Below are 14,605 nucleotides of genomic sequence, written 5' to 3'. Positions count from 1 at the left end.
ACTGTGTTATAAGTAGGAATATGGTATGCATAATAAATGATGCTAAGTAGAAGTTGATTCAACACCCCCTTCTTTTTTTAAACACAGAAGTAGAGAAAGACAAATATTAACCATGATATAATCAGGTGACTCTTATTTTTGCTTTAAGAAGACAGGATAGAAAAAAGTGATATTTAAAATCAGCATTATTAGTATTATATGTGAATTCTCTAAAAAGTGTCTTTCATTCATGTTTCAAAACATCTTTGAACTTGGGATCTAAGTTCCACTCGTGCTAGCAATTCATGCCATCTGGATTGTGTGTGTTGTGTGGGAATATTGTGATAACACATTTTTTTAAATGTGTATTATTGGGATATTGTAACTGGAAATCTGTCAAACATAAAACTGGCTAATAGACCAAGATAGCACCTGAAATTACAACAGTTCATAAATCTTAAAATCAGTGCCTTATTTTTTAGAAAATAGTAAAGAAAAAAATCTTGGGTTTTTCACAAGGAAATATCACCATACCTTCCTTTACATCTCCCCTCACTTACTGGATTTCCCAGGAAGAATTTATGGCTTCTTCCTTCGGCCCCCCAGCCCTTTGTACACACCTCTATTATAGCACTTAACACACTGCCTGTAGCTCTTTATTTAAGGGTATTCTTTAAGCTGGAAGTAAAGCAGCTGTGTCGTATTCATTTTTATATCTCCAAGCTTAGAAAAGCTCTTGGCTCAGTAAATGCATTCTGAATGAATGGGGAATGATGGCTCCCTGTACATTCCTTTGAATGCAACTACTTAAACCAGGCTTCAGCTGCAAACACTAAGTTTTAGGAAAACCCGATTGGTGTCTTGTTACCTGATTGGTGCTATTGCTTTTTAAATTTTTTTCCTTTATGGAGAATTATTTAAACACTTTTTTTGCTTTGGCAAGTTTGTTGGGCGGTCTATCAGCCTCTAGCAGGAGGCATAACAAATGGTTGGTGGTGGTCTTTTCAGATCCAAGCTTTCTCCTCTATTATTTTTTCCTAAAAAAATAAACCTCAACATAATGTTTAGGTATTTTCATTAAGAAGATGCAAAAGCTTTTAATTTAGAATTTTGCAGACTTTCACTTAACCAAGTGTAGTGATTGAAATCTCAGCTTCCATTTTTACATGATTTAATTCTATGATCTAACGTTAAATAATGCAAAACAAAACATCCTTTACCACCTTTATCCAGATTTACTACCACCATGTGTTATGGATCCCTTATCAAAGAAAGCAAACACCTTCCCTTCTCAGTGAAAAGTGTAAGGGAAATTTTTATTCTAAATTTTTATTAGAAAATAAAAATTTCACAGGACCCTACTCTGCTTTCACAGGACCCTAGGACGAGCCCAATTTCTGAGCTATTCTCAAGTTACAGTCTATTTCTTTTTTAAGCCAGCGCTTTAAGTGGGAAATAGTTGTCAACATTCTTTTGGGAAATGACATCTTAAAATCATAATGGAAACTTTTGGAAAATGGGGGTAAGGGGAGTAAGTAAGCACACAAGTACAGGAACTAGCTAATATTTTTTCTCTCCATGTTATTTTTGTTTTATTTTTACCACCAAGATTATTTTTAAAGAAATCTATTTTGATTTATGTTTTGATTAAAGGTAGGAATGAAGCTTAAAACAGAGGTTTTCAAATTTATGAGTTGTGGTAGGAATCTTGTAGAGGAATGGGTGTTCATATGGGTTGTACAAATTCCGAGATTTTAGAGTTCGTATGAAACAGGAAAATGACCATGGCTTTAATCATTGGTAGACTCTCGCCCCCATAAGTATTAACTTGTAGATAAGAAAGCATTTAAGCACAGCACTTAGGTTTTATAACTTGGCTGCTCAGTCCTCCCAGTTTCTGGAAGTTATTTGTGCGACATTATACCAAAGCAGGGAGGGTTAGAGGGTGGAGGGAAGAGTAGGACATCAAACCACACTTTTTGATGTTTCAGCTTTTAGCATTAAGGCTTATCTTTATCTATATTGATAGAAAGAACTACATACAGGCCAAAGAAGTGACTGCAGTTAAAAACTGTTCTTGCTATGTTTATAGAATTGCATAATTTCAACTATGTGATCCTCCATAAAAGAGCCTTTTTTCTTCAGACTGAAGACTACTGTAATATCCAAGTTCAATTAATTGAAATGATTCGATTAATTTGAGTCAATTCTCAAAATAGGTTTGGGGATCGACATATATTAGGTCTCTGTATTTGCATGTGTGTTAATCTATAGAAGCAAACTTCCTGATAAAAAGATACCAGATCCTTCCCTCTTAGACAGTTTCCCATCCACTCAGACTAAGTAAAGCAGCCCTAACAAAGGCTTATTTAGTCATTGAAAATGTGACATCCTCCTTACCCACTAGATTTAATTGCAAGAAAGTCTATTCTGAAATAAAGAATTATTTCAAATTAAATAATGTGTAAGTTATATATAAGATCAGACGTTGCTATAAAGCTCTTCTGTAATAATTTGTAATTACTCATTAGTAGATTAATGAGGCTATTAAAATACTGAGTACGTTTTCAGTAGTTTAAACGCTTATTTTCAACATTACTTATTGTCTCCTTTAGTGAGACATTTTTCAGCAAGGAAAGACCTCAATTCAGGAAGAAAAATCCCAACTCAGCTGGTACCTATTCTATACCTCTGTTAGTAGGATTCACATTAGTGAGGTTTTTGGTATTTGAAACAACAGCAGCAGCAGCAGCCTTCTCGGTCAGTGCGCACATGTGGACCCAGAGAAGCAGTTTGCTTATGGTTGGTGTTCGAATATTCACCCAATTGGATGGGACTGCTAGTCGATAATTATTTTATATCTGTGAAGGTGAGGGTTGATGGATTTGAGTTATTGACCTATTTCCTATCTTAATTCTTTTCACAGAAATTTTTAATCTTTTACGAGATCTCGGAGTATTTAAACCTTTTTTAGTCTTTAAAAAAAGTTCCACTGCCTACGGCCTTCCCTTCTGTTACTGTCCAGTCTCTGTCTTCTCCTTATCTCACAGTGTGCTTACTGTCAACATGTTCTGTCCTCGAAGTGTCCTCTTATAGTGACAGTCTGGTCTTTAAAAAAAAAAATGCAATGCTTGTTTCCTTTTCCCAAAGGACAGTGTTCTTCTTAGTTGACACTCTTAAAAAGGTTCTGATTATCTTCTAATTTCTGCATGAGGCTGTGAGGTATTTTCACTTGGTGTCTCCAAAAAATACTTGCAGACGCGAGTGCTCCCTGCTCACCAGACAGTGTTAAGCACTTTATTCAGATTCACTCACTCCTCAGAAAGGCCTTGTGCTGCACGTGCGATCAGTCTCCATTTTATAGGTGAGAAAGCTGAGGTAGAGAGAGACTCGACAAATTGCATGAGGTCTCTGAGTGGTTCCAGGTGGCACTGGGATTTGACTCTGGGCTTTCTGGCACCTTTCCCCTGGTCTTAACCACATCGCTGTATTGCCTCTCTAAAACTAAAAATCCATTAAGGACTGCGAGGCATGCCTCCGGAACGTTGGAAGATAGCATGATGACATATTAACGTGAGAGACTTGATCCTGGCACCCCTCAACTCATATCCTATATGTCAATGTGTATTTACACAATCCCTATGTGGTTTTTCCTGGTGCTTTTTTTTTTTTTTTTTTTAACTCTTGATTTTGTTTCCCGTCTAGGATTGCTCTCACATCTGATGTGGCCTCTGTTTCATGTCACATCTTAAAACTCCTGTATCTCACTTAGAAAGGTAAGTATGTCTCCTGCTAAGCCCCAGGGCTTCTGCGCAGTCGGCTCTCCTGTGGTCAGCCATGACTCTGTTGTCATGGTCCTCCGTGTGGTAGGGCACACACCAGAGCCTTCCGCCTCTTCCACAGTGGAGGGGCTTATGTTCCAGAAAACCCTGGCTGTCCGAGAATTTGCATCTGAGGAACTTCAGGCCTTGAGTGAAAAATAGGGTTGGGAAATAAAGGTTGAGAACTTACGAAATCCTATTTTTCACTCTTTAAAAAAAATCAAGAGAACATGCTAAGAACTCATGGCTGTGTATTCATATTAAATTAGAAATAATGGTTACTGTACAGTTGGCTTTTATTAATCATGACTTGCTTACTCTAAACTTTGTGATTTCCTTCCATTGCATTTAAAAAAGATGTTTTAAAATTGTTTTATCTTAAAGAAATACTGGAAAAAAGATTGGAGTGTTATCCTCCGTTAAGAATGCATATATTCTGTCCAAATTTCCTAAAGTTGTGAAATAGGCACGTTACTAAATCCAGTGTGTGTTTGAGGGAATTCAGGGTTGGCAGGGTCCCCATGGTATGAGAGTACTTCAAAAAGTTCATGGAAAAATAGAATTAAAAGATAATATGAATCTTTCCGTGAAATTGTTGAAGACCCCTTGTATATCAGAAGTTATTTCTAATTTTCCACCACTGAAGTAGACATTTTGATTTGTTTTAACTACCTATTTCAAAATAATGATCCCTAATTTAAGCCTTAAATTTCGTATCCCACATTTTTGTTGTTTTTCTCCGTAATATGTATTAGTTCTCTGTGAAAGCCCACTTTAGCCTAGAGCAGCCCTTCCCTTGTTTTGCAGCATTAGTGCTGTTGCTTAACCATAAATAACTCTTGGTCTCTTTCCACATTTTTTGCACAATGTCCTTGACTGTAATCATGCCATTTTTTAAAATTCCAGCCTTCTAAGTTTTTTATATTCCATCTTACATTTTTTTCCCCTGAATCTTGAGGCTAAAGTTGAGAAAGACTGTCCATAGCTGCCTCAGGTTAAAGGCTGAGAAGAATATTAGAGATGTGCGTCTCTAAATTCCTGTTCTCCAAATGCTTCTAATTGAAACTAGTCCACTTCCCCACTAACACATTTAGTAGGAAAAATTTACCAAAATCCAAGAATGCCTCAATCACTTCTGTATGTTATTTGGGCAACTTTACGACACCTGGAGGACCAATTCATGCTAGGCCCATTTGTAATTGCTTTCTCTAGTTAAATGTGATGTTGCCATTAAAAGCACAACAAATTTAGGACTCTCTCAAATACAGGACATACAAAATCTCATTTATAGGGCCAGCCCGTGGCTCACTCGGGAGAGTGTGGTGCTGAGAACACCAAGTCAAGGGTTAAGATCCCCTTACCAGTCATCTTTAAAAAAAAAAAAAAAAGGAAATCTCATTTATAAGCACACGATAACGAGATGGAATTGTGTCATGATCCACATTAAAGAAAGATGATTGAAGTGAATCGATCATTTACACTCTCTCTGTTATATATGAGGGAGTTTAAAAAGCTCGTGAAGAAATAGAATGCACAGATAATATGCATGTTTCCGTGAACTTTTTGAAGTGCCCTCATATATTGCATTCTGAAATAAGTTATGAATGTTTCCTAATTGTTAGCTTATCCACTGTGTAAAACCATTCTTGAGACTTCATACTCACAGGCCATAGCTACTTTGGACTCTGTACCAGTTGTTGTGTGTCCATGTGTGCATATATAATAAATAATCTTATAGCAGCTCTGTGAGCTAGATAGATATGCCAATTTTATGGCGGAGGAGACTGAGGCTTGAAGTTAGGCATCTTGTCTAAGTTTACACACACACCTTCCAAATAGCATTGCCGGCATTCAAACCTAGAACCATCCAACTCCAAAGCCAATGCTCTTTATGCTGCACCCCGCTGTCTTTCTTAGGTTGTATCTAGAATACTATCATTTGGTTAGTTTTTTAACTAACTGTAGAAACACAACCTAGTATTAAGTAGAGTATGCTTCCCACATAGTGGACCGAGGTAGAGTAAAACACATTATCGTACCACTTCTAGTTAAGGAGAGTTATCGTCTAAGGAGAATATCATTAAAATTTCCTTTCTTCCCTCTCCATGAATAAAAGGTTAAGATGAAGGAAGTTGGAGGATGAAGGGAGTTGGGGATCATAATATAGGAGAGTGTTAAATATTGATATTAAAGTCAGGAAATAAAGCATATTTTTCTATCACTGTTTAAAATAGTGCTAGAAATTATGTATATTTATACAATAACGAAGCAGACTTTATTGGAGGAGTAATTTAATTGATCTATTATGTGGCATTTACCATGATAATTTTTTCCTTTGTGTTTCAGCTGCAGGATTTAAAAGGGATTCATAAAGCACACATACACAATCACCACATAAATTGGAACCGCATTAAGATTATGGTCATTTTATGTTGTTTCCCTAAAATGGTTCTCATTTGCCCCATATATTCTCCTCTATGTGCAGAAGAGTGGTGGTAGTTCTGATTCAGGGAAGATTTAGAATTGAACAGTTACTTTTACAGAGAAACTTTCAGAGTTCGGTGATAGCATGTATTCTTTTTGTACATAGCTGTTTATTTGTTTTTGCTATAGGAATTACTATTTACCCATTTTAACATTTATAATTAACAAATCCAGGAGAATAATCTGTACATCTGCTGTCTGAGGTCTCTTTCTATAACACATGCCTAAACACATTGCTTTCCTGATTAAAAACTTTTAGTGGTTCTGATTAGACAGGACTCTTGGTTGCAGATGACAGAGACTAATGGGACCATTGAAGAATTCCAAACAGGCAAGTGACAAAAAGATATTTATTTGCATGTTAGAAGAATCATTCTGAGAGCACATAGTGATGAGAATGAAGGGAAGCCAGTCCAAAACCAGAGAGACTGGGGATCCAGAACGGATTTTGGTCTCCAGAATGTAGAAAGATTCCTTTACACTGACCTAGCTGACTCCAGGCTCTTTACTCACCAGGCTGGTGGTGCATTTAAAGGAAGACACATGAAAATTTAGTTTTGGCCAATAGAGTAGACTGGCCCTCCATTCTCCAGCAATCCTTCCCACTCCCGATCCCCACCAAGTTTTAGGGCTCCACGGATTGGAAAGTAGCCTCCTGTAGAGGGTTGCCTCTGTTAGGTGGTGGGGGTAGGGATGGGTCATGTGAGTGTTCACTGTCTCTTTCTCTCTTTCTCTCTTCCCTTCTGGGTCTCACTTCTCTGGTGTGATGAGGGAAGCAGGCGCCAGCAGAGGCTAGACCCTTATGAGACCAGAGCAGCCCCACGCTCGGGCTGCTCTGGTTTTCCAAACCTCTGCCTTCCTGCCCCACACCCTCACTTCCATGTTCCTTGTCTTGGGTACAATTTAACACAATATGCCCATCGTCCTTATAACTAAAGCAGGTAGAGGGGGATTTGTGAACAGACTCCAGAGGACCATCTTGGCCAACTCTGCCTCTGCACGGGGCACTTGCTCCCCAGACATCTCCTCCTCTCCAAGTCATCTTCCCTCTGGACATACCCCATGCCCATCAGATGTAGTGGGGTGATATTTGGCAGGAAAATTGAATCCCCTGGTTACTGATTCTTGCAAATCTGAAGTTCTTCCAGCCAGAGCTCTCTGCACTGAAAGTCCTAATCTCTGCGTAATAACCAACATCTTGTCTCATCTAAAATCCTCTTCAGTTTTCTTGGGGTCTCCTGAGGGTCTCAGATGTTTAGCCACAGAACTGAAGTGGAATATGCTTGGAGGACATGACAGATCTCAAAGTCTTGAACCCCTTTAGTCATGTCATTTGATGCCACAAGTACCTACCGTCCCTGCAACATCTTTGAGTTAACCAATTTGTCACATTCAGGATTTATATCCTTTTTCCTAGAGTGGGAATCTCCTCTCCCCTGAAGCGCCTCACTTTCCAGCACACCATCATTTGCATCTTATGGAAATCAACAGGCCCCCTCCCTGTCCCAGCATGCTGGTATGGGAGGCACGTCCAGGTTTGGGAGACATGGGTGTTGACCTCAAGACTCTAGCAGCCCTGGTCTCTCTCCTCTTCCAAGTAGACTTCTGAGGTTTTTTTTCTTTTGTTTCTAGCAATTCAGAGCTTAAGGTAAAGGCCTTAAAGATAACTTTGTATGCCTCTCCTTTTTTTAGGTATTTGCATAGGAATCAGAGGAGTTAATCTTGTGAGTATACCTAACATCTGTCCTTGTTTCCTTCCTTCCTTCTCTATCTGCCCCAGGGTCTAAAACACAGGACTGCCCCATCCCCCACCCCCAGCTCACCAGCACCTTTACAGAGTCCACACTTCTCTCTGCAACGAGGTATGGTGGTCTTTTTTGAAAATTAGATTGGCTCCAGTTCTTGGAGTTGTAGCTAGTCTAGCACAGATATGCAGCATTCTAAGTATGATCCTTAGCTCCTTATTGAGGCACCCTGCAAGTCTGAATCCCACTTCACAACATCATGTATGCAAGAAGTACTACCTTTTTTATTCCCCATAACCATCTAAATTCAGACTGTAGCTCTCATTCTCTCATCCTAGAGGGAAGTTTCATCCGGGTCATATTTAGGTGCCTTCCCTTCCCCTGTGTGTGTCGGGGGCTGGGGGCAGTGTCCTTGAACTTGGAGATTCCCTGGCGCCTGGAAGGTGAGGACCCAGCCTGTGACCTTCTTGGTATATCACTGTAGTAGTCTCATGAAGCCTTGCAGCTGTCTGCTCAGGGCCACGAGTGGAGGCTGGAAACCTCTTGCCTAAGGTCTGGCCTCCCAGAGCATACCCCACACAGCTGTCCTCTCAAGGATTCTGCCCTTGGAAACAGAGCAGTACAAGGGCCCCCCTTGCTGGGGGCTGACAGATCTCTTCCTTTTTGGGCCTGGGGTGGGGGATGGGCAGAGGGGAGAGTGTCTTTTTTTCCCTATCTTTCCTCCTCCCCTTCCCCCCGCTCCCAGAAGTTCCACAGAACTTCCTCATTGGGTGTAGATGTTAATACAGACTTCCTCAGGCTGCTTCTGCCTTCAGCTGAGGTAAAATACAAAGGCTTACAAAACCTGCCACTTGTTTTAAATGCGCTAGAAAAGAAAATTGTTGGGAGGACAAAGTAAAATTCCAGAAGGGTCCTGCCAGGAAGTACTATGGGAATCAAGAGAAGGAAACAGATTTGAGAGACAATAAGATCACAGAATCTGTATACCTTAGTGAGAAAAATCTAGTATGACTCCAGAGTTTCGTCTGACTTTGGAGAGGCTGGAAGGTGACATATGAAGGGATTGACTTTCAAGTCACACACTGGATTCACATCCTAGCTCAACTGCTTGCTGGGTGTAGGACCCTGGGCAAATTAGCACAACTTCTAAGCCTCAGTTTCCCCATTAGTATAACAGGGTTAATACTACCTACTCATATGGTCTTTGAGGGTGTTAAGTGCTTAAAACAATGGCCATCACCTGGTGAGCACCCCAGAAGCAATAACTGTGATTATATGGGGGTGCCATTAGCTAAAATAAATGATGCTGGAGGAGGAGCAAGTCTGGAGGGCCTCTGCTTCAGAACAGGTGGCCTTGAGAGAGAGACAGCGTGAGATATCCACACTGAGAGGTGCAGGAGGGAGGTAGACGGGATGGAAGAGTCTGGAGTTGGAAGGAAAGTGCAGGATTGAAGGTAGAGATTTGGGAGGCTCTGACATCAAGGAGTAGTTGGAGGCTTGGGTTGTGTATAACGTGAGAAGGCAGAGGGCCAGGTGCCAGGCCCACAAGCTGTTCAAACTTAGAATAAATGACCCTGTAGCAAAATGCTGCTCTGTGTCATCTTAAAAATAACGTCATTGTTTTGAGGTGAATCTGGATATCTCACTTAGGATCTCCACTTCAGGGGTATAATCTCATTGTTCACCGTGCTCCATCCCACTGAAATAGGATTTAGTTATCTGTGATCTACCAAATTGGGGAGGCTTTTTTCCATCTGGAATTGGTCTTTAGAAAATAAAACATATCTTAGAGGCTTTTCAAAAACAAACTTAGCGCATCTTCAATCTAGAGGATTCTTTCACCGAAAACCGGGCAGACTTCCCAGTGTTTGAGGGTTGCCCAATCTTTTCCCACTCAGATCGTTAGAAATGAAAAAGAATTTGCTTCAGTAAAACCAGAAGTAGCTAAAAGTGAATGAGCTGAAAATGGGAGGAAATCCCTTTGTTCAACTGGGGTTTCAGTGAACGCGCAGCAGGCAGCTAAACAGTTCATTAACTGAGAAAAAGACATGTTCTTAAATGCTGTTCACAGAAGCAAATGCCCAGAAAAACATATTGTGACAGCAAAAATGCATTCTAGAAATCATACACTCTAGATTAATGAAAACTTTAGTTTTTGTTGTCAATGAGCAAACAAATCATTTCTAAAAATAATTTTTCCCATTCATTTCAAACAATTAACTAATCTATTTACCATTTACCAATCTCTGTTCTTAGAAAAATGTGATTTTTCTCGCTAATTTGGAACTCAGAAGCACTTTATCTTTAGGATCATTTAATTTGATACAGTCATTTTAAACACGTACTTTAAAAAAAATAATTGGCATATGGAAACCTTTTTCTCCGCTTTTGAAATCTAAATTCTGACCTGAAAAGCAGTCTGCACGTAGCATCCTGTCAAAATGAGATGTGTTGTTTTTCCTAACTGGCTCCTCTCTGCTCTATTAAATTGTCATATCCTGCACACGATTTCGCCCCAGGCCATGCCTGACTCAGCTGCTCCGATGCATTGTTAACTGTTGCAGTGGAGAAGCTGGAGCTGCTGCTGAGATGGCAGGTGGCAGCGGCTGGGGGACTTGATCCCCTCCCTGCCAGCCTTCTCCTTTCACTAGTGCTGCTTACATTGAACAGCTTGAGAATAAGCTCCTGTGTGAGCCCTCGGAGGCCAAGGAGTATGGTTGAATTTAGAAAGGAATCACTCTCTTTTTGTGATAATTTGAATATTTTGACAATGAAACTAAGCTACTCTACCGCCTGGTTTGCGTACCTCATGTTATGTGCACCCTTTCCTGTGAAGCAGAAGAGAGCCCTGCCCCACCCCGAATACATAAATTGGTATTGTCCATTTGTGAGATGGGTAGACGCAGAAGAGGAATCATCTAGAAAGTTTTACTCTTTTGCTTTAATGTTTTTCAAAGCTCTTTAAGAAAAAAAAAATCTAATACAAGCCTTTGGAGACCACCCAATTAAACCATCGTAATAAATGTTGAGCGTTTTAAGAAGTGGACCATGGAGATGATTTGTGATGTGTTTATACATGCAAAACAGAGAATATGTTGAAAACAAATTCTCTGAATGACATACCCTGCTCACTTCCAGTTTTTTCCTGAATTGTGATGTTATTTTTAAACTTATCTAAAAATGGCCTTAATTTTTCTATCTTTAACTTAAAAGGATGTTCTCCTACAAAATAAATAGACATAGCCCTTTTGATCAAATTAAGAGTAGAAAATGGGCAACCAAGTGAATAAATCACTTAGGTGAGATAAAATTGGCTTTGTTTCATAACAGATTTACCTTTTTTCTTTTTCTTTTTTTTTTTTTTTGGCAGCTGGCTGGTATGGGGATCTGAACCCATGACCTTGGTGTTATCAGCACCATGCTCTCCCACAGTGAGCTAACCAGCCAGCCCCCTAGATTTACCTTTGTAGTGGTTAAGAACATCCTGAAAAGCTTTCCCCCTCAGAGGATCAATTGGTTGGAATAGTCTTAGTTGGAAGAAGCCAAGCTTTATAATTAAATGGTGAACAGAGACACTGGTTTCCAAATGCTCATCAGGGTTCAGTGGTACAAGCAGATGTGGCTCCTTGGTAAAAATGCCCATTCTCGAAGCCTCAGTGGTGCTATTTCATTCTGTGCTAGTTTGCCTGTGGCCTAGGAATCTGTATTTTGAGACTTCAACTTTTCCACTCTGCAAATTTGGTAAATCTATATGTTTATGTGAAGCTTTTATTGAAAATGAGCACCAACTTGTCATTGCTGACTTACTCATAATTTGTCTCAGATTCTGTTATTGCATAGATTTGCATACCTGTTTTATGGTATTTTAATACTGTTGGTTTAAAAAAAAAATACCATTTCCTCTGAATGCTGTTTTGAATGTTTTATATAAGCAATTTCGTATGTTCTTTTTTTCCACTTGCAGAAAGCAGGGAAAAACTTGAGAGTTTTTCTAATCCAGTTGCAAGTAGGACAAAGGATTTAAAGATCATCTATTAAAATGTATGAAAAATGCAGAAAATCTGCTTTCCACAGAATCAGATGTGGGTGTGTGCTGTTGAAGTGAGCTCAAGTTATAGCATAATGGGGGGAATGTGTTTTTAGCTTCATTCACTGAAGATGTGCAAGTCTCTTCTTACAGGTTTGAATCTTCAGACAGACTTCTGGGAAGACTCCATACATACCCTGCCGCTGATGTTTCCTGTCACCCAGTAGGTGCGCAAGTTTTAAAATTATTTCTAATTGGGCATGTTTATTAGTAATTTCTTGGAAACACATAGTAAATATAGGCAAGGACATGCTGGAGGTTCAGGGTACTTCAAAAAGGTTTTAGTAGTAAATACATCTCCCCCTCACACTGAAAAATACCTTTGAATAAGATTCTTTCAGCCTTTTTTTTTTTTTAAAAGCATGAGTACACTGTACATTGCAGCGAATCTGACGATAGTAACTTTTCATATCCTTTTCTGTCCCCCACCCACAACCCCAGTAATACCTGCAGCTCTGTGGCATTTTCTGCTGACAGCCCTGTCAGTTCAAAAGCTTGAAAGCTGCCCCTGCTCTCCTTACTTGTGTACGTAAGAAGATGGGGAAGAGGTTGTCCTCCCTCTGTGGAAGACATTGACAGATAAGCCTGAGGAAGATGCTGGCCACATACCAGCTGCCCCAGGGAATCCAGCTACCCGTTCTGACGCTTTATTTGGAAATAATACTGTAGTAAAAGCTGTAGCTGCAGTTCACTGCTCATGCAGACAGCTGGGCTAAAGATGGCAGGGGGTACGTGGGAAGAGCACGCGGCTTGGCTCAGACCACTGGGACGCGCCTCCTGCACCACCGTCGTCATCGGTAGTGATATCAGTGGGAGCTACCACTTTTGGGGCATCACTCTGTTCTAAGCACTTTGCTTAGTGCACTGTGTTACCTGTGGAATCTCATTAGTTGGTGCTTATAGGCAACAGACTGAAGTGTTTTGAGCCAGTGATGCCTTTCTATCTATCTCACAGGGCTGTGAGATGGAAATTATTAGACAGAACAGCATGAGAGGGCTTTCTGAGCTCCATTGAAATATAGTTTTACTAAATGTTCTGTTTATTCCTATTGAAATATAATATTGTTACTAAATATCATTTTGATTTATTGACTAAGAAATTGAAGTCCATCCCAACAAGGCCAACGTATCTGCTAGGTACCGTGAAAGGCACTAGCAGTCGTAATTAGATTTGGGAGGTTGGGGAGAGGGAATCTTGCCCTGTGTCTTCCGTTTGCAGCGTGCTCGACATTAGAAGACTGAGCATGATAACCAGAAAGATCCTGGAATGTGTCTGCTCAGTATGCAGTGGTGAGTCCATGGGCCGAAGATAGGTAGGGGGTGGCTCACACGACAGGCAGTGTCTGTCTCAGGAGCTGAAGGGGACAAGTCCAGGCAGGATGGCCAGGAGAATCGCCAGGCAGGCAGAGGAGGAGACATTGCTATAGGCTACTGGGAAGGAGGAGCAGGCATGTGGCGGTGGGAAATTAGGGCTTATTGTGAGCAAGGTGCCGGCCTCCAGGGCGACAGGAGCACAGAAGAGCACATTAAAGCCGCCTGCTGATGGGCCGGGGGATGGACCACACATGTGGATTGCAAGGACAGCTACTTAGAGAGTTCACATTCCTCCCCTATTGAATTGGGTATGATTGTAATGGTTTGTTAAACAAACAAAGGATCTAAAGCTGTGAATGGGAGAGAAAAAAGACTTAAGGTGAAAAGGAGGGGAGGCCCCGCTTGCTAGTGTTTCACTCTTTTTAAGCTTTCTTCCCCATTTCCTTAACATTCCTTTCCCCCTTTCAGAGACGCCAGTGTAGTGGCGTGGAAAAGTTGCCTTGTCTCTTCAGTGCCATTTTCTTTTCAAATAGAAATCCAATGAAATGTTTATCGGTTTAAAAATTTTTTTTTTTTTGTATAACCAGGATAATCTTGAAGGACTAGTGATACGTATTTTTATATTTCAAGTTAAGCATTTCTGGATGAACCATCACTTGAGTTTATTGGATGGGACATGGAAAGGCAAAAGACAATTCTCAGTCAAGCTTGATGCAGTAATTTTGTCTGATGAGGCCTGCAGCCGGAGAGGGGAGCGGGCGTGATGGAGGGGATGAGCAGGCACGGCCACTCACTCTCCTCACGTGCCCGTGTGGGCACAGTTTCTGTAAGTTCTGGATAGTCATCCGTTGAAAAGGCTTGAAAAAAAATAGTGTACATTGTCATTTTTAAGCTGCTCATCACATTTGTGTCCTGGGTAATCAGATTTGGTCCTGGGCTCATCTTGCATAAAAAGAGTTCCAGAACACTACCTTAAAACTTGCTATTCCTGCTGGGGACTCAGTCATCCAGGAGGAGGGATAAGTGGTGACCTGTCACTGCTTTCCTCACTGGGAAGCATCTGTTGATGAAGCATCCTCGTTTCCTCTGGCTCCCAATTCCCTGTGGGATAGCCTGGTGTCGTTAGATAGTCACTGTGTTCTGGACCCGGCCTTCCCTCCAGCCCGCGCCTGCAG

General features: G+C 40.6%; 1 protein-coding gene and 1 non-coding gene across 9 annotated transcripts in view; one reads left to right on the top strand and one right to left on the bottom strand.

Moving 5' to 3' along the window:
- The window catches only part of PLAGL1 (PLAG1 like zinc finger 1), a 63,543-nt gene that overhangs the window by 31,945 nt on the left and 16,993 nt on the right, over window positions 1-14,605 (top strand). For 4 of the 8 annotated variants that reach the window (XM_063096626.1, XM_063096627.1, XM_063096620.1 and 1 more), the window contains 3 exons: window positions 3,685-3,755; window positions 7,977-8,008; window positions 12,210-12,283. The gene's annotated coding sequence lies outside the window, so the exon portion shown is untranslated. Of the gene's footprint in view, window positions 1-3,684; window positions 3,756-7,976; window positions 8,009-8,064; window positions 8,147-12,172; window positions 12,284-14,605 lie in introns of all 8 variants that reach the window. The other 4 variants (XM_063096621.1, XM_063096622.1, XM_063096624.1 and 1 more) reach the window with 4 other exon arrangements.
- On the bottom strand, window positions 11,401-11,475 carry TRNAI-GAU (transfer RNA isoleucine (anticodon GAU)). The gene has a single exon. It is a non-coding gene; the product is annotated as a tRNA-Ile (tRNA).

Source organism: Cynocephalus volans, chromosome 5 (assembly GCF_027409185.1).
Source record: "Cynocephalus volans isolate mCynVol1 chromosome 5, mCynVol1.pri, whole genome shotgun sequence".
In the NCBI taxonomy this organism is placed as follows: Eukaryota; Metazoa; Chordata; class Mammalia; order Dermoptera; family Cynocephalidae; genus Cynocephalus; species Cynocephalus volans.
Note: the sequence above shows the minus strand (reverse complement) of the source record. Positions and strands in the feature narration are given on the sequence as shown.